Source organism: Ptychodera flava, chromosome 2 (assembly GCF_041260155.1).
Source record: "Ptychodera flava strain L36383 chromosome 2, AS_Pfla_20210202, whole genome shotgun sequence".
Classification (NCBI taxonomy): domain Eukaryota; kingdom Metazoa; phylum Hemichordata; class Enteropneusta; family Ptychoderidae; genus Ptychodera; species Ptychodera flava.
Window position 1 is genome coordinate 18843451 of NC_091929.1, and position 25809 is coordinate 18869259.

Genomic DNA, 25809 nt, shown 5'->3' on the forward strand with positions numbered 1-25809 from the left:
CCAATGTCTCACTTCTCAATAAGAATTTATTTGGCATGATGCTTCTTGAGCTTTATTGCTATTCAGATAATAGCTGGCATGGTAAGTTTCAAGGTGATTGGTGCAGTAAATCTTGCAATATAACACTATAGTCATCATGCTTCCCATACACAACCACGTATCAGAAAAATTAAAACTGTGATAGCTTCATTAACATGAAAACCACGCCCATCAAAACCTTGTAAGTTTTAGCCATTTTGGTTCTGAACATGTGTATCAAGTTTAGTTGAAATCTTTTCAGCCGCTCTTGAGATATCGTGTATACACACAGACAGACATAGCTAAACCATATGCTCACGTGTGAACACGTGAGCAAAAAATGATGCAGCAACATAGTTTTCTAACTTTTTTTATTTTTCAACCAACAAGAACGTACAAAAAGCATGAAAACAACATAGGAATGAATGCAGCAATATATGCACAGCAGTGATGCCTAAGGGGATTTTGTTGCACAGCAACAGTTCTGTGGTTTGATTTTTTTGTGCACTAATGCATAATTTTGACAGCTCAATATAACAGTGAGATATCTGTACAGCTTTTTTTCACTTAAATTTTCCTCTTGAGATGAAGAAATAAAAGGTTCACCGGGCAGATCTATATTGACATGAATGAGGATGAGAAACAAACTTTTCTTTTGGCTGTACTTGAAAAACAATATCAGGATATACTGGTATAACTATTAATCATATATTTTTACTGCAAATTGCCGACGAAGAAAGAAATTTTCACAGCCGTAATTTTTCTGTTTTGGAACAAGTCATCGTTGATGACACAGTCCCCACTTGTTAATGGGTACTTTGATTACAGGTCCTGTGATAAAAATACTTTGATACAGATGGCACTCAATGGCCAAGAATGAGTTCCATGGTAATGAAAAACATAAAAACAATGAAGGCCACTATCCTAAGGTCATTAAATGAGTCAACCGGGAATTAGTTGACAGGATGTTGCAAAACATTTTTTCATACTATCCTAACACTAATAGATTATCACCGGTACCATATTTCATAAAGTTTAATGCAGTATTTACAACACTATGAGATCAACATCTGTATCAAGTTTCATCTAATTTGACGTTGTATCTGTGGATATATCACTCTAATTAGGAAAGTTCATTACATATGCAATTACAAACTAATTAAAATGACACTGATAAATGTCTTTTTCACTGTTAAAGCAATGTGACCTTAACATCTGTACAAAGTTTCATGAAATTTAATGCAGTATTTCTTTACATATCAGCCTAATTATGAAACTTCAATAATTGACATGATACTGCTACATGATGTGAAACAAATTGACGAGCATGTATGAAATATGTCAATGTCCTTGTACCAACTTTGAATGATACTGGTGGAAATATGTCTGAGTTATGGCTCACTACATGAGAAAATCGTAACCGCCGCCACGCAGCGATATTTGATCTTACTGTTTAAAAAATCAACACGTATATGTATGACATAAGTCAATGTCCAGGTAGAAACTTTGAATAAATCAGTTGAGACTTGCCAAAGTCATGGCTCTCGACATGAAAAAAACCATAACAAAATTGCCACCATGCAGCCATATCGGACCATATCGAGAAACAAATCAAAGTACATATTTATATCGAAGTACATATGTATACTATAAGTCAATGTCCTTGTACCTACTTTGAATAAATTTGCTTGATACATGTCTAGTTTAGTTCAGGACATGGAAAATCGTAAATAAATGGCCGCCTGGCGGCCATATTGGATCGTATCACAAAACAAATTGATGTGCATATCTATGACATTGGTTAATGTCCTTGTACCAACTTTGAATAAAGTCCGTTGAAACATGTCTGAGTTATGGCTTTGTACATGAAAAAATTCTAATAAAATGGCCGTCTGGTGGCCATATTGGATTGTATCGCAAAATAAATCTATGTGCATCTGTAGGTCATAGTGCTATGCCTTTGTGCCAAGTTTGAACAAAATTGGTTCAGCAGTGTCTGAGAAACTGTTGATGACGGACGGACGGACGGATGCACACACGGACGGACGCACACATGGACGGGACCCAATCTATAAGTCCCCGCCGGACTTCGTCCACGGGGACTAAAAAAATAGTGTCAGGGACACTGTGCTCACATGTTTTAAATTGGTACATTCGAGAGTGAGATGAACCAGCAACCTAGCTTTTGTATCCTGAAAAGTTCTTGCAGACACATCAAAGTGTGGGTACTGATGAACGTTCACTAGCTGATTTGAACTATTCATAAATATCTATAATAAGATAAAGATGACATCTGGCCTAGAAGCTTAATATCATTTATCCTCGGCACTGGGCGTGGGAGGCACGTTACATTGGAAGGTGTTATCAACTATCAGTGTACATACTTAAGTGGACAAGCGGCCTTGGGACCAATATAGACCCTTTGTGATATATAGGACAATTGAAATGATGACACCCCCCTAGGAACCTCCATACCAAGTTTCAAATGAATTGGACCAGTGGTTTCAAAGAAGAGTTTTAAAACCACAAATTGGAAAGTTGCCCAAACATACAATTATGCAAATTTCATCACACTTCAAACAAATATGACAGAGGTTACCCCTATGAACCTACATACAAAGCTTAAAACCAATTAGAGTGCAGTTTCAGAGGAGATGATTTTTTTTTACCAACAATGGGAAAAATTGCCCCAAAACTACAAATATGCAAATTTCATCACAATATCATCAATTCCGACTTAAGATCACCCGAAGAAACCTTCATACCAAGTTTGAAATAAATTGGAATTATGGTTTCAGTAGGAAGATTTTTTAACAAAAATGGGAAACATTGCCCAAAAAATACAATTATGCAATTTAATCACAATATTTGAACAAGTCTGACTGATGTAACCCCTAGGGACCTCAATACCAAGTTTCAAATGAGTCACACTTGCGATAACAGAGAAGAATCTTTTTTACCAAAAATGGCATTTTAAAATCTAATTTGCATATTTTTGAAGAAATCACCAAAACGAAAATATCATCCGGGCGTTTACACATCTTGCATTCACACTCCAAATATCAAGTCTATAGGTACTGCGGTTCTCAAATTATTTGAGTGGACAGACATGACATACATACATACTGATGCCAACTTCAGCCTATACAATAAGCTCACATTGGTAAAGCAAAAGTAAGCTATAAAAACTTCATCACTCCATGAAAACTAATACATAAAAATGAAGGAACAAGAATTCGATAAGGCTAAATGTAACTCTCAAAACTGTTTTACATGTGAAAGACAACCTATTTGAAAAAAAGTGAAGAGTATGGTACATCATATATTTTTGTCTATGTTATCAATTGTGAGTTACCACATGAGGGCTCATCACATGCTAAATTCCTGAAAACGTTGGTTTTGCTGTGTTAAAAGACAAAGCGTTTGAACAATTTTGAGAGAAAAAATTGAAGAGTACAGTACTTAAATTAAACATTTAATCAGAATTCAAATTTTTGGAGGTACCTCATTTTGTTCATCACATGGTTAATTCCTAACTCTGTTTGTTTTGCTTTGTGGAAGACGAACTGTTCAGACAGTTTGAAAGATAATAAATGTAGAATATGAAGAAGATGGTATTCACATATTTTGTTTTTCAAACTTAGGATTTTGGAGTTACCTCATGAGGTATATCAGATGGTAAATTCCTAACTCTATTGGTTTTGATGTGTTTAAAGACAAACTGTTTATAATTTTTGGAAGATAACAAGTGAAGACTATAGTGCCACTGGTAAACATTTTCTTTTCAAAGTTAAAATTTCGAATAACCTCATGAGGTTCAACACGTTGTAAATTACTAACACTGTTGGTTTTGCAGTGTTCAATGACAAATCATTTGACCTTCTGAAATTTGAAAAGATAAGTTGGTTTTGATGTTTTCAACGACAAACTTTTACAACATTTAAAAAAAAACGAGTGAAAAGTATGGTACTTCATGTAAACATTTTAGTTCAGAGTTAAAATTATTGAGTTACCTAATAAGGTTATCACATGGTAAATTCCTAACTCAGTTGTTTTGCTGTGTTCAAAGACAAAGTGGTGGGATTTTGAAATTTTGAAAAATAACAGATGAAGTGTATGGTATCTGCTGTAAACATTTTGTCAAGAATTAATATTATGGCGTTACCTCATGAGGTTAATCACATGGTAAATTATGAACTCTTTTGATGTGTTTAAAGACAAACTGTGGACATTTTTGAAAGCTAACAAATGTAGTATACGAAGAATATGGTACTTGATGTATTTTACCCGTAAAATAATAATTTTTGAGTTACATCATGAGATAATCACATTCTGAATTCCTATCTCCTGTTGGTTTTGATATGTTCAAAGTCAAACTGTTTGGGCATGTTTAAAAGATAGCAAGTGAAAAGTTAACATATTTTTCCAAATAAAAATTATTGAGTTACCTCAAGAGGTTCACCACATGGTAAATCTCAACTCTATTGGTTTTGCTGTGTTTAAAGACAACCTGTTTGGACATTATTGAAAGATAACAAGTGAAGAGTATGGCACTTCACATACTTTTTTTTCAAAGTTACAGTTTTTCATTACCTCATTACGTTCATCACATATAAAATTTCTAACTTGTTGGTTTTGCTGTGTTCAAAGAGAAACTGTTGGGAATGTTTGGAAGATAACAAGTTGAAGACTAATAGTGATTCATGTTGACATTTTTTCAAAGTTAAAATTTTGGAGTTGCTTTAAGATATTCATCACATGGTAAATTCCTAACACTATTTGTCTTGATGTGTTCAAAGACAACCTGTTTGCATATTTTTGAAAGAAAAGAAGTGAAGAATATGGTATTTCATATCCTTTTTTTCAAAGTTACACTTTTGGAGTTACCTTATGAGAGTCATTGCTTGTCAAATTCCAAATTTTGTTGGGTTCTTGATATGGCCAAAAAGAACCTTCATGAGGAAACTCTAAAAAGTCTAATTTCGAAAAGAAAAATATATATGGTACCATATCTTCACTTTTTATATCAGAAAAATGTCAAGTTTGTCTTCGAACACACCGAAAGCAACAGAGCTAGGAATTTACCATGTGGTTAACCTCATGGGGTAACTCCACAATATTAACTCTGAAAAACATTTTACATACAGAAACTCAGTGTCAAGGTAATCTAACAATCTGAAAGCAAAACAGCTATCATTATACGTCTTCTACAATTTTTTCTTTGCTTTCCTCTTATATGCTATTGCTCTGCTTTTTACATGCCATTGCAGCAATTTCAAATTTCTGTTGCTGAGAACTTTCTCATTTGCTAAGCATAATGTTCAGCTTCGGCCTTTGTGACTGTTTAATTATCTCTGATGTGAGACATGAAATAGCTGTCAATGGCGGCTCCTTCTGCTTCAGTTCACGGTACTTACTGGCCAACAGGCTTTTTTCGAACTATAGTGAGGAAATATAGAGAAAATGGTTCATAAAATCAGGCCTCAACAAAATTCAAATATCTGTATTTCTCTGAAGAATGGGACCCTTCCTCACTAAAATGTTGTAGGGGTCCTAGTGCGAAATCGGGAGTCTGTAAAGCAAAATTTGGGGTTAACGCAATCCCTACATAAATACAAACAAACCCCACAAGGCAGCTCAATATGTTGCACACCAGTATCTGTTTGTCTTTAGCTGATTTAACGGTTGTGGGGTCACAGGTTCATGTGGAAAGCTATTTTCCCCCTAGGTATTACACAAGGAAGACAATCAAATAATATTAAACTCTATGCTATGCACATGATGTTCTGTTGATCTACTGTTACATGCTCAAGGAACAGATTTGTGATGTCACCTTCATGGCAAGTCATCCAATAGATGTTTACTGGTTACAGGTACATATATGTCAGTATATCATTGACTATCACTGACCTTCAGAAGTTTCATCATGTTCACATTGCTTCTTGTTCTTTTCTGCAGAGGACTCCATATGACTCCCTGGGTGGATAGTGTTCCTTTGCATATTCTCACTCGCAACTAATAATCATAGGAAAGAGCACCATCATGTAAGACCATGCAACACATAATACTGAACTTGCTTTTTGCAGATAATTTGCACTAGCGAGCGGCTCTCTCTGTGGCCTCTCTGCTAGGTGACTGATGCCGTATGTTGTGGGTTCGGACCCGATTGAAAACTAGCCGTATACAAAGGATATTCAAGATGAAATCTTAATTTCTTATTGCCATCTTTCCGACAGTAATCATAAATATCTGAGAGTGATAAATCATACTGTCACAAATTAATTTCCAATTATATGACTGCCACAGATTCTATATATCCCTGTATTTTATGGAAGTATTTAGCTGTCAATTGATATGTCAATCAATCAATCAATCTATCAATCAACCTATCAATCATCATCAAAGCAATTTATAAGTGCTAGAATCAATTACACTGTTATTTTTGAAGGCACTGAAGTTAAAATACGTGAATTCTGTTACCATTGGAAGCAGATGGCGCCTAGTCCTCACAAAGTAGAGCACAGGGCAGCACTTATTTTTCTTATCAAAGTTAACAGGCAGGCCACTACCTATAATTGCTTGGTATTTTCAGTTTTTGTGGGTGTGTGTGGCAATGCCATTTTCTTGTTCTCCTCCATAGTGAATTCCAACATACCCAATTTTTTACAAGTCAACATATGTTGTGTCAATGTATTAGTTTCGTTGTTCTCATTTACAAATGCCATCAAATCTGGAATGATTTTTCAGACCTGATCTGTGTCAAGAAGATTAAAGCCCCAGTAACTCTTGAAAAACTTTCAAGGTGTATTGTCTCAGTTTTGTGTGTATTATAACAGTGGCCTCTTGTTGTATTCTGCAAACAATTGCTTGATGTAATTTATCAACACACCCTTCTGTAGTAATCACCATTGTTATTGTTGAAGTCATTGTCAATGACATAGTCCCCATTCAGAATTGTGACATCAGTCTTCATAGAGCATTCAAATGAAGTCTGTATAAGGTGTAGCAATGTACTGTGAATCCAGTGATTGTTTTCATGTCGAGGCATCAATAAATAAGTGTGATTGGATTGTATCATAAAAATGTATGACACAGGTTAATATCCTTGTACCAATTTTGAAAGAAATCAGTTGAGACGTATTGAGTTATGGCTAAAGGCATAAACAAATCATAACAAATGGCCAGCTGGCAGCTATTAATTGCATCATATGACAACAAAATTGACAGGTACATGTATTACAAAGGTTAATGTCCTTGTACCAAATTGGAAGAAATCAGTTGAGGCATGTCTGAGTTATGGCTTAACCCTTTTCCTGCCAGACAGTATTAAGACTAAATATTACTTCCCCATCAGCCAAGTCAGTAAAAAGCGGTATTGAGCCAAAAACATGAAGTATTTTCACACACTTGGCTTGGTCTGTTATAGCATCTTTAGTAAAAAAAATCAAGTTTATAGTATTGATGTTTTCAACAGCTTTCAAATGTACAGTATTATGTTAAAATACACCATATGTTGTGTTTCATTAATTTTAACCATCTTGACCTGATGGTGAAATATGGACTTGGCAGGAAAAGGGTTCTGACATGAAAAATCGTAACAAAATGGCTGCCTGGTGACTCTATTAGGTCGTATCACAATAAATATCAACATGAACATGTATAACATAGGTCTACCGGTATGTCGTTGTACCAACTTCAAAAGAAATCAGTTGAGACATGTTTGGGTTACGCTGTGGGTTACGGCTGGAAACATGAAAAAATCGTAACAAAATGGCTGCCTGGAGGGCATATTGGATTGTATTTTAACCAAAAATAGAGATGCATATGTATGACATAGGTCCATGTCCCTGTACCAATTTTGAAAGATATCAGTTGAGACACACTGGGTTATGGCTCAAGACATGAAAAAATTGTAATGAAATGGCCACTGGGCGGTCATATTGGATTGTATCAGAAGAAAAATCTACAAGCATATGTACGACATAGGTTAATGTCCTTGCACCAAATTTGAAAGAAATCAGTTGACACATGTCTTGGTTACGGCTCAAGACATGAAAAACTTGTAAAAAAATGGCTGCTAGGTGGCCATCTTGGGTCATATTGTGAAACTATTAAATCAACGTACATCTGTATGGAGTCTGGTGCTATACTTGTGCAAAGTTTGAAAGAAATTGACCAAGCCTTGTCTGAGATATCTGCGTGAACAGGGAAGGCATGCATGTGTGCGGACTTACAGACGGAACTCAATCTATAAGTCCCTGGAGTTCGTTTGTGGGGACTAATTAATGAGGTATATGATAGTGTGCCATTAGGTGCCTTAACCTGCCATACCGGTATATGAACCATTAGTCCTTTTAGTTATTTAATTATTCACATTTATGTGATATTAAGGCTAATGACCTTTGACCCCAGCATAATTGATGAGGTGTATGACAGTTCATCATAAGGTGCTATAACCTACCAAATATGAACCATCTAGCCCTTTAAATTACCTAGTAATTCACATTTATGTGATATTTACGGTCAATGACCTTCGACCCCAGTTGACATATTGGCGAAACGGTTTGATCCATTACGCTTCCGCACTCTCGAAGTTGGGTCCTTCATTTCATGCATAATAAGGGATTTCCTTCAAATGAAGGGTGCCCTCTCTTTAGTTTCGATGACCGTTACACCATTTTCACGGCTAGAAAAAATCGGCATAAAACACTGCAAAAGGTTAGTATTTATGGAAATTTTCCATATCCTTGCCATTTATATTGCCTCCAGTCGTGACCTATGTAAATTTTTTCAACAATCAGGGCAAATCTTTTATAGAAATCACCAGATACGATTTTTGTAGACATGTTGACCTCGCCTTATACAGCACTACGTCGCTTGCGTTGGCAAGACATTTAATTCAATTTGCAACCAGGTTTGGTCGGATTTGAATCTCATGTCTATGATTTTCTGCAAAGTTTTGGTGTTCAAAACAGACAAATATGAACTTAACACGCCTTTGAAATGAGGTCTGTTCGGTGTTAAATACCGTTAAATCCAATAAATATGGTGGCCATGCACACGCAAACAGCTTGAGACGCGTTGGTATCACATATCATTGCGTATTTTCAGTATCCCAGTTGTTGTAATCTTTTATTTTTTGAGCAAAATTTGTGATCAAGAATATATATAATGATGGTTTTGTTTGTTTAAGTATGATCCAGTTTCCGAAATACAAGTGTCTTTACATTTTGTTGCAGATATACTGTGGCTGCTAACCTACCACAGCCCGTTCTGGCAATGGCACATGGCTTACAATATTCACCGGTATTTTGTACCTGTATCTATGTTTACTAACAGTTTGAGTTTATGGTAAAGTTTGGCCACAAGAAATTCACGTACTTTGAAATCATTTGTCATAGTTTTGACAAATAAGAAAGCAGTGCAAGTAAGGATGTTTTTTTGAGAAGTTGCATAAACTACGGTATGCCATATGCCACAGAGCATGGAAGGTTGCCCCTGACAGAAGTAAAACTTGCGGCAGCAAGTCTTCTTAAATGGAGGGCAACTTAATAATATTACAGGCCAATCGCAAAAGTGGCATATTAAATTTTTTGCCAATTTTGTGACTCAAATACTGCAATATGCAACAGCACAAAGGTTGAACCATGTGAATATTTCTTTGTCCCTGAAAAAACATCTAAACAGTGTACACAGAGCCTGGGTCAAGATTTCAAAAGCTGTTTCACATTGTCAGAAACTCCATAGTCAAGGGGTTTTAAGTTTCCAACAGGATGCTCAGTGCACAAAAAACACATTCATTGTCAAAGAAATGATACTGTTGAAAAAAGATTGATGCAGTTATGTCATGGAAAGTAAAAGTAACATTGGCCTGCTCTCTGATATTGAAATACGGTTGTCCAGAATTGGCCAGTATGTGCTAAAAAGATGCCACAAATTTGAAAAGCACCATGTAACTGTTGTGCTAGAAGGCAACAAATTTATTCTTCCTTTAACATCATCGCTTTCATGTGATATTCAGAAAGAGGTGGCCCACAGTCTCGGTTTACAGGAGACTACCATAGTTTTAAGTTATTCTCAGAAGACCAGCCATTGTATTGCTGTTTCAAGTCACACACATTGCACAAGAAAGTGTTTTTGATCAATATCTCTGGACTTGGAGGTGTGAGGTCACATAAAGCAAAAGCTCATCCAGATAAGAATAAGTGTGGTCCATGTGGTAAATGTGGGATAAAAAAACAAACAGATGGTACCATGTTGTGGGAAAACCAGAGGAATATGTCCGAGCTGGTTAAAATCTAGGGGCATGAATGAACAGTATTGTTTCTGCAATGCGTGTCGCCTAGCTTTATATAGATAAAGAATTTTCTGGAAGAGATGGAGGGGATGATGAGAAAGCACCAATAATTGATGTCACAGAGGCCAATTGTTTATCTGTACTTTAACTGGCCCAGGTTTACACTCCACTGATGTTGATGACAAAAACCTCTTTCTCACACAGTTTAATCTCTACTCCAGTGATATCGATACTTCTGTTCCTGACATAGTGTGTCTTTGTCCAGAACACTACAATAAATGGATGGAAAAAAACTGAAATACTGCAGCATGCCAGATTGTAGAAAGCGCATTACATCGAATGTGCGGTTTCCGTCAAATGTTGACTTAATCAATGGCTTCACCCATGATCATGGTGACTACATGAATTTTAGTTTTGATGGAAAAAGTCAACTGTGTGGAAAATGTTACATGCAACTTTACCACATTGTTAAAAAATGAAAAAAAACATCAAGTGCAATCTCTCGAGACTTATAATGACCTTTAGCAAGTCATTGAAGACATTGCCTCCAGTATCAAAAATACAACTGATATCACTGATATAGCCCTGAACAAAATGTCACTTTTTATTGGGCCAAAATTATTAAAAAAGAGTCTGTCTTCTTCAAGAGGCTAGAGATCTCTATTGTGAGATTGTAAATAAATGTATGGATCAAAGGTGATCATGAACAAGATTTGCAGTATTATACTAGTAAATCAAATACATTCTTCAGAATGGAATAGGCAAAAATATTTGATGGCCATATTCAATTTACATCTCTACGTACTGGGTATAGGGTAAATGCAAAATATGGCACTCTAATTCTGCGTCTGGGAGCAAATGTAACTGACATGCTCCATATGCATTGCACTACTTTCACACAAAAAATTGGTTGACAAACATGAGGACACATGCAAGTAAATGGAGCAAAATCTTATAAAGACAACAAGAGATCAGTCTCCAAGCTTTACAAACATGTTACTGGCTGTAGCTGATGACATTAATAGCAGAGTATACAAACAGGCTGACAGTTTCTCTGAAAAGTATGAAACTGCTGATTTATCACAGCTTCAAATCAATGATGCTGTTACCAGCACAAATCCAGTTTTGTAAATTTCTTATTTTAGATTACAATGAACAAAAGTGAAAGATCTGATCTACATAGGAAATCATTCAGCTTGGGTGAACACTATCTTTGGTTTTACAGTCCAACATCATTAAACAAACATAAGCGTATGCTACAGGTGTTCTATAATTTGTGTCACCTTTCATATATTGCAACAGAATGTGTATATCCATTGCACTTCATACTGGCAGACTATATTGACTCATATAGTGGCTCAACTACACTAAGGGAGCCGTCATTATTTACAGCCTGGGGGATCGGAGGAATTGCTTTAGAAACTCCAAAATTTCGAGTAACCCCCTGCCAACCATGACATGTATGTTTGAGTAACCCCCCTCTCTGCTACAGAAATTTTGAGTGACCCCCTCAAAAAAAAATAATAAAAAAGAATGGGAAAGTTAAATATCTATACTGTAAAATGGATTGCTGCTGTGACAGGCCCTGTACAGACCCTGATTAAACCCTGTGATACAGGTCTGTGTTGGAAAGAGGTTCCTTGCAGGGCTCGAAAATTTTTTTTAAAATTCACTTGCCATAGGGCAAGTGAATATTCAATTTCACTTGTCCGGAAGAAAAATTCACTTGCCCTGAATTTCAGATGATTTACACTGGTGTGCAGATAAGAATGGACAGTGAAATTGATCTAAATGTTGTCACACTTGTGTAATTGGTTTGTTAAGTTGTTCCAAAACTTGTCTCAGAAGTTGCACTGACTTGTTATAACTGCGGTGAAAATCAAAGGGCTTTTATTGACCCATAATAAACACACACCAGGGAGTACACTTTGAAGTGCACTTCACATACACAGACTCATATTACATTCCTTATATGCTGCTTTGAGTTACATTGTATCACAGCCAAGTCAGAGTCTAGTTGTCATTAGACTCTTGTTGCCTTTGCATTGTATGAAGTTCTTTGCCAAAAACAATCAGGATTTACAGGAAAAGAGGTGAGAAAGTTGTCGAAATGTACGGGGATAGAAAGTCAGAAAATCTTTACCCTACACACAGACACTAATCAGTGTCTACTTTATTGCTTTATATCAACAATTACAGCAGAAGCCTACTGTGAAACAACACTATAATCTGTCTTTAGTTTGCCGCAACTCAACTAAAGTTACCGATCCTGTAGTAAATTTTGAAACAACTTTACAAACCAATTACACAAGTGTGATAACATTTAGATCAATTTCACTGTCCATTCTTATCTGCAAACGACAGTAAGGAGTAAATGTGTATGGTTTTATTCATGTCATTTAAAGAAACAGTAGCTGTAACTTACTTATAAATTTGTCTCCTTATTCTGTGTATCAAAAATAATATCTAATATAACGTATACATGCAAGCAGCGTTGGCGGGGCCCAAGCGGTTAACATGGTTGAAAAATCTTGCACTAATGATATTATGTGCAAACTTCGAGCTTGAAAAAGTAGGATTTTGAACATCATCTAATAGTTACTGTACGTGTCACTTGGAATTTAATATTTACGGAAAATCCAATATGGCGGCAAAACCACGTGACCAATCAAAACACATTTTGCAAACTTGAAAAACATGACACTTAAGATGGTATATGGAAAATTTCAGTCAAATCGGTGTTTGTTCGGGAGAAGAAGATTTTTAAAGATTAAATCACGATTTTCGAAAAATCCAATATGGCGGCCAAACCACGTGACCGATCAAAACGCCTTTCGCAAACTTGAAAGAGATCACACTTAAGATGTTACATATGAAATTTCAGTCGAATCGGTGTTTTCGTTCTGGAGAAGAAGATTTTTAAAGATTAAATTGGTATTTTTCAAAAATCCAATATGGCGGCCAAGGTCACGTGACCGCACGCGATTTTATTTGCAAATTCTTAAGACCTTACGCCATGCTTGCTATACAAAAAATTTCAAATCGACTAGACCCCTGGGTATTCTGGAGAAGCCATTTTTAGGTTTTTGGAAAATCCAATATGGCCGCCAGGTCACGTGACCAATCGAAATTTGTATACCCAGGTGCACGAGATCTCATAGGTACCTATTAGCCCTGCAAGTTTTAGAAGTTTGCGGTGAGCGGTGTTTGAGTTCTAGGTCGCCAAAAAAAGAGCGGAAGAACGAAAAGAAGAAGAATATTGAACTCCTATAAAACCAATAGGGGCCCAGCCGGTAGGCTTGGGCCCTAATAACGTATACATGCACAGTGTTTTGGCCAGCTTTTGCTAGCATGGGGACACAGTGACCCATAGTAGGTCTTAATGGGGACAAATTAAATTTTTGGGGGACATGTAATGTATTCCAATAAGACAACACCGGTACATTGTCATTGTGTGTCATCATGACCTGGTACCTTGTGTTAAATAGGCAAGTCAGGTAGGTGCACTAAGGGTAAGTATATAATATGCCACTAGTGTTGTGTCAAATTGTGCCCATGTGAAACTTTCAGTATCATTTAGTTTACTGTTACCATGTGGTATGTGCATAAACTGCAGGGTTCCCCTCAGTCACCAAAATGATTAGCCAACTCATTAACCAAATCAAAAATCTTGTAGCCACTTAAACTTAAACAGTTTATGATCTCAAGTGTAGCAACAGCTTTCTCGGCATTCAGGAGTTCCTAATTTTACAAATCAAGATATTGTTCATGATAGTTTTTACATTAAAGAAATATTTGTTTAGTTTTTATTACATTAATTATCTGTGTTTTTTATGACATTGAAGGGATTGAAATACTTTTTCATTTCTAGTGGTAAACTTTTGCCACAAGAAATAATTAGGTGGCAATTCTAAAAATCAGGTAGCAATGTGAAGTGTACGTTACCACAGATACAAAATATTTCTGCAGCATTCAGTCAGTATTCACAGTATGACAACTTATCATACATATACACTACAAGCTCCTTATGTGGTTTTGTTAGCCACACAAATACAAATTTTCCATGCAGAAGAAAGCATTCGGTAGCATTGTGACAGTGTAGATACAAGTATTATGGTGTTGTGTCATAGTTGTGATCAAGCAGGTCAATAGCATCTTCAGCATGAGTATTTTTCTTGAGACAAAAAGGGTCAGGTCAAAATCCTTTAAAACAAGACACAATATTTGATATTGCTCAATTCATTTCCCAATGTTTTAAAGAGTAATAATAGTTTTAATGATAATGATAACATTGTAGCCCAGGAACATTTTCATTTGATAGTTTGATATCATCAAGAAATGTCTGGTGATGTTCACTACTACATCATTAAACTGGAGGAATCTGCAGAAATATTAATGTGATATTTGAAATTGATATGCTTACTGCAACTACTGTTGACAATTTCCCTTTGCCATAACTGTTAATAAAATTTAATTGAAAACTGACAGTCAAGCTAAATGCCATTAAATTGGAAAGCACCAAGAAATTACCTTTTATCATAAGATTGTACCTATTGGACCTTCCTAGGTGGTTTCTTTTGAACCATAATTGTGTACTTAAGGGTCTTCATTTATGACATCACATAAGATGACCCAGATTTGACCTTTCAGAAAACCTCAAGTTTTTCTCCTTTTCCCTTGTATTATGACTCTGTTTGTGAAAGTTTCCTTTGAAATAATGGTTTTTACTATCAAACTGAGTAATTGCAGGCCAAATTTTGATTCAAGCAAAGTAGGTAAAACTTGGACTAAAAATAACGACCGGTACGCGGGACACAGATCACGGAGGCAAAGCCAAGGGTCAGTGTATTCATGGTCGCCCATGATGTATTGTAGCACGGTCCGTTCATGAGAGACTGAGAGGGACCGTTATTGCAGTATTGAACAGCAACAATGTTTGCTTCACGTACCAGGGACTTTTGTAACTTTATAGAAAGGAGAGTAAAGTGTATCAATACATTGTAACTTTGTAGGAAGGAGGGTAAATTGTTTCAACACCTTACAACATTTTATTGTAAGCTGTAGTTTTCTGTTGAGGAGGCATCGTGCTGACATGATTTCATGAGAAGAAAAAAACAAGAGCCTGCAAAAACGTCAATATTTTGCCATTTTGTAGCCAAGCAGAACAGAGCTATTTTATTGCCGGCCATATCGAAAGCGGTACACTCAAAGAACCAGAGAGTGGCAGCGCGTACGTACAGTGGCCCCATTGAAATTCACTTGTCCGTCGGGCTGGGAGAATGTTGTTTTCACTTGCCCGGACTCAAAATTCACTTGTCACGGGCGTCGGGCGGCGAGAATTTTCGAGCCCTGCCTTGGCTGTGACAGGGGCTGATGTATATGTCTGTATCCAGTGCTCTGATGACATGCAATGTTCTCTATAAGATTTTTTAAAAAGAGGGCGAAGGTGTGATGCCAAAGTGCCACAAGCGACAGCAAAATTGGTCGCGGGGGAGGTCAGGGGGTGTCCCCCCTCCTGCCGCAGGAGCTTTTGAAAAAAAAAGATTAAAATGGTGTTATTTGGTGGCACTTGGGGATTACTTTTCCAGGTTTTTTTTTATAAATTAAAATCTCAAAGGAACAGAAATCTAACACAGTATTCAAAAACCTATATTCCAGTTCCCTGATTTCAATTATATTTTTTTGAAAACAAAAAAGTAGCAACAGACATACATTGATTCAAATTCAATATTTATTATTATTTTCCTGCAATAAAAGATGGGTTTGTTGTCAAGGCATTCCACTGGTTTTAAACTTTATATAGAATCAGAATTGGCTTGCTTTACACATTTTCCCCTATCGGTAACCTATGCAATGTAGAATATAGAAAGCAGACGTTTCTCATGATGATCAGGCAAGTATATCAATCTTTAATCAGGAAATACTGGAAAATGTACTAAATACTAGCCTCTAACATAAGGCTTGCCACGTCGAATAACTGATCATTCTCGTCTGAAGATCACAATAATGTGAAACACATAGTGTAATGACATTTTAGTTTCTACTTGAAACCACCCGTATTGTGTATATATATATATATATATATATATATATATATATATATATATATATTTTCTTATATATTTATATATTTATCACATGAACTGGCCCGTATCTCCACCTGTGTGATATATATATGTATGTATGTGTTTATATATATATATATATATATATATATATATATATATATATATATATATATATATATGACCAAAATTTGGTCAAAAATGAGTGACTTTGTCCCTTTAATGGCCAATATGAAAATGGCTAAATTCCATGTTTGCTGTTTTGTTATTTTTGCCTGTCAGTCACTGTTATTTTAAACAATGGTGTGGACAAGATGTTGGTTTTGTTGTTTACTTTGCAGTTCTGAGTTACATAAATTCATAAGATTTCAGAATTTTTTAGTATTATAGCTGCTGTATTTTAGCATGATATGCTCAATATTGATTCAGTTTGTCAGTCTAGCCTGATGACACTTGAGCAGTGGTGTCATTATTTGTGTCCAGTGAAGTCTTAAACTGGTTATTTTTGTGGTTTGTTCCACAGTTACAAGTGTGCTGACAACATGGAAAATTGAGAATTTCATCAAAATTGTGCAGTAAATCAAACAATGAATTAATTTAATCATAGAGTTTATCCTATGGTGTTCCCCAGAACAATCCGCCCCTACCAAAATGGAAATAAGAATACCAGTACTCATTTATCTGGTGATTGGTTTACTAAGTTAAACAGTGTAAGAGTTAAACAGTATATTAAACCATTATCATAACAATCAAAATGCATATTGTGTAGGCTGAGAAATCAGGGTTTCCCTTTTATTAAAAGTACTTATCTATAGCATAGAATTATCCAGATTTTTGTCTACAAGATTAGTTTTACCCATGCTGGTCAAATGTGACTGACACATCATTGAAAGTATTCTTAGGTAAGGCTGACATCCATATCTAGACTTGTTCTTGTCACAAGCAGAAGCAAATAAAAAAATTTGCTGACATCCCTTGCTGGTGTCCATCTATATTGCCCTGTGTTGTAAATTCCCAACTAAATTTTTGAACGTTGAAGATCCGATCAATTTGTAATATTATATTTTTTGAAACTTTACCAAGTCCTAAAGATTTGGAAAGAGCACGTAGAGATGGTAAAGCAAAAAAATGTACAGCATATATGAATCAATTGACCTGCAAACAGTACTTCCAAAGGAAAGTTGGATGTTTTTTTGGTGACGAAAAACTAAGCGGTTATTGGTGAATTTTCTGTGTGGAGAAATTCCAGACTTTCTGAAGCCCTACCTTGGAGTTGACAAGGAGTTTGTCATTGCAGGGGGTTTTGATGGGCAAAAGAAAGACAAAGCAATAATTGTGAGTGGAAATTACCCTTCTCATGAATACCCTGCATATTTTTCAAATCATGAAGAAACTGATACACGTATATGGCGCCATGTCCCTGTTTAAGTAAAAAAGAACATACTCATATACTCGCCAGATACAGATGTTTACCACATCGGATTACCTCTGATGGCATCTGAGCTATCAGACAGAAACATCTTTATACAGCTCAGTGCACGTGCAGGTGATCAGTCACATGTACATTAAATAAATTAATTAAAGCCTTAGCAAATGATCCAGATCTTGCTTAAATTGATCAAGACATAAGAGCAAAATGTCTCCAAACTCTCTATATCACATCCGGTTGTGACTTTTTTTGTCATTTTTGTTAGCTGTGGAAAAGCAGCATTTCAGAAAGAATTTTTCCAATATTCAGAATTTGTTTCTGGTGCAATTGCCTCCGCGACCTCAGGCACTCTTGCAGACACAGAGTGTGGCACCTGGGAGAAAGACCTAGCTGTCTCTCTTTCTTTTAATTGGAACTATTTACTACCAGAAACATCACAGTGAGTTTGAATCACAACATGACAGCCCATATGACCAGTTTAAAGCCATGAAACGAGATGAAACATTTGACACTGAATTGGAATTACATATTCAGTGGCTTGAAAAAATCAGAAATACCATCCAAGTTAGAATTCAGAGGGAGGAGGATCTAATTCCAAACCAACAGCTTTAAAATACCATTGGCTCAGAACTTGTTTCATCTCTGATTCATGGTCACAGTCAGAAAGGGGCCAGATTGTCTTATGTGGATATGACAACTCTGGCTATGTTGTCAATGGTAACAAGTTATCACCCATATGGGATTCACCAGAAAATTTGTCCCAAGTACAGGAAAGGATGGCATTCTATACCAAAGGGTGTAATGTTAAAAATCTGGGTGCAAAAATAAATTTTGCAAATGTACAAAGTCAAATAATGCCTGTGGCCCAGGGTGCAATTGTTTAAATTGTGCCAATACTGGAGATCAGAGTGACAGCTTAATTGATGACATTGTTTTTGACAAAATCAACAAAGGGCAAACCACAGAAGCATTGGAAATCAAAGAAATTGATGAGATCAATATCAAATATGATCTTGCTGAAGAAAACATGGTTGAAGTAGTAGAATACACAGATGAAGATGACAAAGAAGAAGATGGAGACAGTTCCGATGACTGATGTATATCCTGATCAATTTTCTGTCATTCACAAACTGTTGTCTGTACAATTACTACCATGGATGTACATCCATGTTACTACCAACACCAAGGTGGCTGATCATTAAAACAAATGATACACATGTGTATAAACATCCGCATTTGCCCCTTCTCAGTGCTGCACGCCAGCATTAAACACTGCGTCGTTTTCGTTGGCAAGGTCAGAAAGCATTCAAACTTCCAATCAGAATGCAGATATACACTATGAATATGTATACAAACTATGAACTCTGCACAAGACGATTTTACTTGGGGATAAACCAAATTTACATACCCGAGTATGTAGCCGAGTTCAGCTGAGGCAGCAGCGAGAGACCGTATGCAAAATTCACAAGATAGTTGGATGGTTAGGTGGGGAGCCTCTTTCACAGTTTTACATAAAAATGAGACTCAGTCACGTTTGGTCGCTTTACTTTTGATCAAAAACCTACCAAACCCATCAGACAAGGCCCTACTCTTACGCAGAAAACCAAAGCTCTCAAGCCTCGACTTTCTCTTCCGGGTTTGAGACTCTTTCTTTTCTTTCGCGTTCGAGAGAAACAAATGTCGGCTTTATTCAGCAATGGTCGGCTATTCGTGGGCGTAAATTGCTAGACTACATATAGCCACATCGGCACTTCTGAAATGTTATCTCCGGCTTGCAAGACAACAAAAATATCAAAATATTATCATCAAAACCAGAATTTCGGGGCTAGAGAGCGAAACATCGCTGAAAAGTAGCTGGCCAAAATACGGAAGTAGCCGGTCAATTTGGCCGGCATCTGGCTAAAAATGAACACACTGCAAACAGAGGGGCTTGTTGCGATGGACAAGTAGCCTTTGGCTCTTTGACCAGAAAAATAAGTGAGTGTTCATTGATAATTCAAAGACTGGATCCGTTGACACCAAAGTTTGCTAGTGACTTTCATTGCATTGCATGCACCTTTCCGCAATGCCACTCATTGAGTCTGAACTGAAATTGAAAGAGTACGTTTTAGTAAAAGTCCTGTTTTGTTGTGCTGATTTTCGCTACCATACTTTATCTTTTATAAGGTTATAAACATTCATACAAAGCGAAAAATCTTCAGTTGTCTACTTTCGATCGTACAGAGATATTGTGCGACAGGAAAACTTTAGTTCAAAGGGCAATGATCTTTGTGAATGTACCCTCAACCAGCTAAAATAGCTTTCTATTTGGAAAATCAGCGTACATTAATTAACAGCATTTTATTGAAAGGGATTCTATAGTACCATTGTTTTTGTAAACTCTTAATGCAATTTTATGAACTAAATGATGACCTCAAAGTAACAGCAAGTGCTAGACGGCACTTTTAACGCTGGTCGGAAATCCTGAATGCCGGACAGGGGAGCCATCATCAAGTCAGGCGCCGACTGGCATTGGCCATGCTAAAAGTAGTTCCGGCAGTGCTAATGTTCTGTTTACTCTAAAAGGTAATCTGTTCGCATATGTTGACATAGAGATTAATCCTCTGATAACCAACTCGGGTTAGTCTGGTACTTCTAAGTTAATGGAGCGTTCCCCTAATGCTTGGATTGTACCTGCGGATGACCAAACCTCATTAACATATTATTTGCATAGTTTAGAAATATGCAAATTTCGGACCCAGATTCGAGAGTGTCTGCATGTGCACCAAAAATTAGTGCACTAGCCTTATTGGTTAGCCTAGAATTAGGTATGTACATAATCTATGAGGTATATGTTAATTTGCAATAGGTGCTTTAACCTTTGAAATATTAACCATCTAGCCCTTTAAAGGTATACAGTCACCTGTAATCTAAATATCCCCATGTATGGTCAAAGGGGCATTCCTTGGTATTCAAAATGCCAATGTGAGGGCGCTGTTTTAAAAAGTGGCCACCCGCTTAAACTCTGTGGTTGGTTAGATTTTCTCTTTGCATAGTAACTATGGCACAATTGGAACAGGTGACAGTATATCTTTAAGTTACCTAGTAATTCGCATTTTTGTGATATTTAGGGTCATTGACCTTTGACCCCAGTTGACATGTCGGCGAAATGGTTTGATCCCATGCTTCGCACTGTGTACCAAAAATAAGCACTGTAGCCTTATTGGTTAGCCTAGAATTAGATACCATATGCATAATAATTAAAGGGACATTATTTGTATCTTTTGACTTTTTTTCATTTTTTCGATGACTGAAATCCCCGGTCAAATCAATGGAAGACCTAAATTGTGACTATGGATGGCTTAAAGGATATGTGAAACCACATTCTTGCTCTTTACGGCAAGGTTCAATGTTGGTAAGGGCGTCAGCGCGATTTGAACCAACCGCCATGATTGAACCCCTGCACATAACCAATATTACTACGCATACGTCAACCATCAAAGTACAGCTGGAACATAAAAGGCCTGTGACCTACATACTAACTTCAGCACAATGGATATCAAGGAGCACATGGCGCATAAACAAATGCACGTATCACAAACTACTGTCAAATAGTGAAACTAAGCAGGGCATTTGCTTTTAAGTTTCAATTTAGTATCGATGACACGGACTGTGAAACAAATGAAACCATAGACGCAATTGGGTCAATGGTAAAACTAAAACGATCGATGTCAGATTGCTGTGGTAATAGTGAAACAGGTACAGAGTAATGCATTTCCTGTGCATTTGATCGTTAGCAAAACTTCGTCAATTTTTAAGGGTTTTAGGACATTTTCTTGCCAATACGTTGGTTCGTTTTACAAACACGACATGATCACTTGTTGAACCTGGAAACATCGCACTCGGACTGAACACTGCACGGTGTGTAGCATCAGTGACATTGTGACACAGCGCCGGGCGAGTACTACAGTCATTGATACTGCTCGCGATTGGAGTCATCTCTCGACACACAAGATCTGTTTGAAAGTTGTTATTCTCTGTGCATCGTGTAATTAATTGTATCAGTTGAATCGCATTTCGAACCAAAAGTGAGTACATCACAGTTACAGTTGCCTAGACCCGTTCGCTTACGGCCTCTGTGCCTCCGACCCACTCCCAAAAGTGGACTTTACGTAAGAAGCGCAGCTGAGCACATCATGTACCTACACGAGTAAAGCCCTGCGTACGGCCTCCACGCCCTATAACGCTGGGAACACACAGACCTGTACGCAGGGCTAATTGTGTACCAAGGCGAGGTGGGTATGCTTGAAAACAAAACTCAATGCAAGTTTTGGATTAAAATGGGTTGTTTTTGGTGGAGAAAACTGCCAGCGGTTTGGCACAGCCCTGCCACGCAGAGTTAGCTTTCACCCAACAATGTACCGGTACATAATGTAAGTGTCAGTCGCCAAAGTACCTGTAGGCCTACATTGCTCAATTTCGCGATCACCTCGACAATAACCTGACTGTCTACTGAAGTTAAATATCCCGTCATTTTACTCTGTTTTCACATTTCTATGCACAAAGGCTTTGGGCAAGTCTACATATGCATATGGAGGAACAAACGAGATGAAAAAGATCTGCAATTATAGGCCTTGTCGTTGTCAGCTGGTACTGGTAGGCATTTGAAATGCCCATTCTAAAATGTGCTCTGTAGCAGTAAAGAATGGTGTATCTAAGAGCAGGATTGGCCGTCAAGATCTCCATCAAAAACTGACCGTCAAAATGTAACTGAGCAAACTGGATTAGTAATAGGGAATCCCGAAACTGCAATACTGCACTTTTGACTCTCACTTTGTGTGGTTTATTTTTTTACACGCGGATGCTTACAGCGGCCCAGATAGCAGTTTGCAGTGTGGTTACTGATCGCAGGTAAACCTGCCAACTCTGAGGTTAACAGTAACCTCCATAAACCTCAGACCCAAGGTTTTTCTATAAGGTGTACGCAAATGGGATTGAAGTTGTCTATGGTCGGCTACTGCTTGTTTGCAACAATATGAGGTCAAAGATACAAATAATGTCCCTTTAATAAGGTATGTGACAGTTAACCATTAGGTGCTGTAACCTACCAAATATGAACTATCTGGCCCTTTAAGTTATCTGCTCATTCAAATTGTGTGATATTTAAGGCCAATGACCTTTGACCTCAGTTGACATGGTGGCGAAATGTTTTGACACCATGCTTCGCTATGTGTACAAAAAATTAGCACTCTAGCCTTATTTGCTCTAAAAATTGAGGTAATAAAACTGTGTCACTGCATCATTTTTCCAATATGAATACGATGAGAAAGTAAATTTTTATTTTTTGTGGCCCTTATACAAGGAAGTCTACAGAGAACTGTCTTATACATAGAAGTCTATGGAGAACTACCTTTTACATAGGAGTCTATGGAGAACTGCCTGATAAATGGAAGTCTAAGAAGAGTGAAACTAAAGAGTCCTCTAACACGGCCAAATTTAATTCCATTGTGAAACAAATTAATTGACGTGCATCTGTATGGGGTAGGGTAATATCCTTGTGCAAAGTTTGAAAGAAATTGACCAAGGCATGTCTGAGATATCTGCGTGAACGGACGGACGCATGGACATTACAAGATCTAAAATGAATTAAAGTCTAGACTAAAATTCATTTGTCAATAATAATAGTGGCCATTACTCATGTACAGGCTTTCTTAAGAAACTTATGATTGAAGCTTTTGTAAGGTATCAATAGTAGAACAAGAAAATGGAGTTGAAACATGTAAGAAAAATACTGAGAAAATAGCAAAACATTGGCATTGCTTGGGCTTGAAGACTAATATGCCTTCAAGTCTGCTTCAGGGAGCAGAACAAGAAACTGGTTTATGCTACGTAGAGAAAAAAATATACCGCCAAGGGCATGCAGTGTGATGCTCTCATCAACAAAAAAGGTATTATATGAAAGGTATTAACTGTTCAAAATCCCAATAATCCTCACTAGAAACCAAGTCAAAAGTGCTACAATGTTAGCAGAGATTAGGTAGCTTTTGAATTTTAAATTGTTACAGTTGAATCTGAACACCAAACTACCCTGAAACTTGGCTGAGCACTTAGCAATATGCAGCAGAGTTCCCTAAACCAAAGTCTGTTTTACTGCTTCAGAGTTTTAGACAACTCAGCAGGTAGCCCTACTGAGTCAACTGATAAGCGGCTGTTGCTATAAACCATTTACCACTTACACAGTCCAAACACAGTTGAGCATTGAATGATGTACCGTATTCTCAAAGTAACCACAAATTATTGTTTTACTCACAGTATTTACTTCCCCCTTCAAAAATTCTTCCATTTACATTTGTAATATTGCCAGTCAAAAATGGTTTGACCAACATAAACAGATCAGTTTACTCAGTGGGGCTGCCTACCGAGTTGTATCAGACTTCCCACACCCACACACTAGACTTTGTTTTGGTAAATGTCTTGGTATAAAGCTGAATGCTCTGCCAAGTTGCTAAGTAATTACTAACTTTGGTGTTCAGATAACAAGGGCAAATGCTGCAAGCCGCGAGTTCAGATAGAACACAATCTTTCAACTTGCTGGTGAAATTTTTTGCATCGAAAGCTGAAGCTTTAAAGTAATTTTAAAGTGTATTTTTAAAAAATAGCGTCATGGACACTGTTCCCACATTTGTTTTGAACATTTGTTCACGAGTGTTATGAATTAGAAATGTAAGATGAGAATAGCAAACAAGATCTTGAATGGAAATTCATGAAAATTATGTACATTTGCCATTATGTTATTGTGTAACTTTATAATTTATATAAATTTCACTACAATTTTGACAAATCCTACTGAGATCACCCCTATGGTCCACATTACCAAGTTTTAAATGAATTGGACTTGCACTTTCAGAGAAAAAGACTTTTTACCAAAATCCAGAAAAAACCATTTCACCATAATTTCAGGCAATCTGACTGATATCACATCTAGGAACCTCTATACCTAGTTTCAAATGAATTGGACTTGTGGTTTCAGAGAAAACAATTTTTTGACCAAAAGTGGCAAAAAATTGCCTCAAAAACACAATTATGTAAATTTCACAACAATTTTGACAAATCAGACTGAGATCACCCCTATGAACTGTGATAACACATTTCAAATGAATTGGAATTTGGACTTGCTGTTTCAGAGAAAAAAGGCTTTTTTACCAAAAAACAGGGAAAATTGAGCAAAATTACAATTATCCAAATTTCAACAACATTTCCTCTTGTCTGACTGACATTATCTTTAGATACCTCCATAGCAAGTTTTAAATGAATGGGACTTTTGGCTTGGGGCCTGAGATGAGCAACTGATAAACAGTGTGACCATACAGTACTGAACATCACACCAGGCCTACATATACACATTTAATTAACTCTACATGGTGTTTTATACACATAACTGTTAGTTGTTTAATTACATGATGAAACTCCAGTGAGATAGAAATATTATTTATGTGTCGCTGTAGTTGTCACTACTATTTATACACAACAATGACATAAAATTATACCTTTAACAAACATGTGTTATTCCAAAAATTTTGATCTAACAAAATCATGCGAGTTTTTGAAAGATATCACTTTACCTTCATTTCATTGTACTCATTAATTAACAGAATCAAATTAAACATTTATACATACCTTAATTCTGAACGGAGTATTGGGATGACAAATTGTAATAACCGGATGATAACTACACTGGATTCAGACAAGGAGACATCATCCAATACAGTATCTACACTGTCAACCTGCACAGGAAAGGTGCGAATAGCCTTCCCGAGTAAAAGCAAAATCAGTGAGAATGTACTGGCCTAAGTGGGTAGCTGTAAATTTCACAACAATTTTGACAAATCAGACTGAGATCACCCCTATGATCTGTGATAACACATTTCAAATGAATTGGAATTTGACTTGCGGTTTCAGAGGAAAAAGGAAAAAGGCTTTTTTTACCAAAAACAGGGAAAATTGAACAAAAATTACAATTA

General features: G+C 36.7%; 1 protein-coding gene and 1 long non-coding RNA gene across 3 annotated transcripts in view; both read right to left on the minus strand.

The window, feature by feature from the left end:
• Positions 1-25809, minus strand: part of LOC139116298 (von Willebrand factor D and EGF domain-containing protein-like) — an 89580-nt gene that overhangs the window by 18844 nt on the left and 44927 nt on the right. The gene's annotated exons all lie outside the window — the stretch shown is intronic.
• On the minus strand, positions 373-25593 carry LOC139116093 (uncharacterized). Its single transcript, XR_011548238.1, has 3 exons — positions 25466-25593; positions 5929-6033; positions 373-5457 (listed from the first exon to the last, which is right to left on the minus strand). It is a non-coding gene; the product is annotated as an uncharacterized lncRNA (long non-coding RNA).